Below are 1820 nucleotides of genomic sequence, written 5' to 3'. Positions count from 1 at the left end.
ACTACTCTCTATTATAAGTCATTATATGTAACAGTAGCCACCATTTATGTTCGTCCCGCTCACACAATTCCACTATCATTCTTTCACTATATCTCTAACAACTTCCGTCATTACATCATTTTAGCAGACATTAACTTTCACAGCCGCTCTGATAGAGATAAGACAACTTTCACGAACTTCATTGTCACAATTACGACCGGTATAATTCATCCTTTACCTAAACCCACCCGCCCGGAATCCAATACTACTCCAGACGTCGCCATAACTTCATCCTCTTTATCACACTGTATTCACATCGATATCATAGATCCAATAGGAAGCGATCATGTCCCAATTAAACTCAACCTCCGAGTATCCACTACCTCTATCACCAAAACACCACCCCCTCCCAGACTCATCCCCTGCTATGATAAAGCAGATTGGTCGAAGTATCGAACTTACTTAAGTCACTCTCTTCAGCAATGCGTTCCTCACTACGGAAGATAAGTTATACTCTACCCTGGATCATATCACTAAACATATACAAGTTGCCTCCGAACAGTTCATTCCTAAATCTACCTATTCACCCCATAAACCTAAACTACCCCCACAATATCTTACTCTCATACAGCGCTCTCGTCAGTTTTATAAAGAGTATGTGCGATCTGGAAACCGTGAAGCTCTTCAACATCATCGAGCCCTCCACCGTACAGTTTCAAACTATGTTAAAGCTTATAAATTACGACAATGGATCAAGGCTTGCAATTCTCTTTCTGATACATCCCACCCTACCAAATATTGCAAGCGTTTCAACGCCCTCACCGGAAAATTCACCAGAACATCCTATCCACCCATTCATCATGAACAAGCACTCCACTCAGACCAAGATAAAGTTAATGCCTTCGCTACCTATTTACAGGATATCTTTACGCCTTTATCAGCTACACGTCATTTTCGTCATCATCCTACAGATCACTTTAACTTTTGGTCTCCACATCTTCAACCAAACATGCATCACACAGTCTCTTCTCACAAAGCTCTCACTGCCCCCATCACTCCTATCGAGATCAAGCATGTAGTTACCTGCAAACGCAACACAGCACCCGGCATCGATAACATCTCGTACCGCCATGTGAAAGAAAGCCCAACTGTGCTGATAAATATTCTTGCCCTGATCTATACTTTTATCCTTCGTACTGGCTATATACCCGCTCCGTGGAAAACGTCTATAGTTCTTATGTTTCTTAAACCAGAGAAACCTCCCGACCAAGTATCCTCTTTGCGTCCGATTCAGCTAACCCCGGTTTTCACTAAAATTCTAGAAAAAATCATAGTATAACGCCTTCATCTCCATCTTTCACGGCACAATCTCGTGCCAGTCCACCAAGCAGGATTCCGCCCACAGTTCGGTATTAACGATCAGCTCATGCGTCTTCTAAACTACATTACTAATCACTACAATACGGCAAAACCATCCTGCCTGGTACTTTTTTGATCTGGAAAAGGCATTTGATAAAGTTTGGCATCAAGGACTTCTCTCTAAGTTACTCAATTTTCGCCTCCCATCGCATACATACGTTTCATTTCTAATTTCTTGTCTGGACGCCTCGCATACGTTTTCATCAATCAACAATCATCTCATCCTATCTTCCTACATTCCGGTGTACCACAGGGCTCTTCGGTCTCTCCCCTACTCTACCTATTTCAATACGCCGACGACACAGCCTTTCTTGCCGTAGGCCGCACTGTTCACCAACTTAACACAGCGATAGATACATTTGTCCTCTGGTGTGATAAATGGAAGCTTAAGATCAATGCCAGTAAAACACAAACTACAATAT

The sequence above is a fragment of the Thermobia domestica genome, chromosome 9, assembly GCF_964235325.1.
Source record: "Thermobia domestica chromosome 9, izTheDome1.hap1.1, whole genome shotgun sequence".
Classification (NCBI taxonomy): Eukaryota; Metazoa; Arthropoda; class Insecta; order Zygentoma; family Lepismatidae; genus Thermobia; species Thermobia domestica.
The sequence above is the reverse complement of the archived record's forward strand: the minus strand, read 5'-3'. Positions refer to the sequence as shown.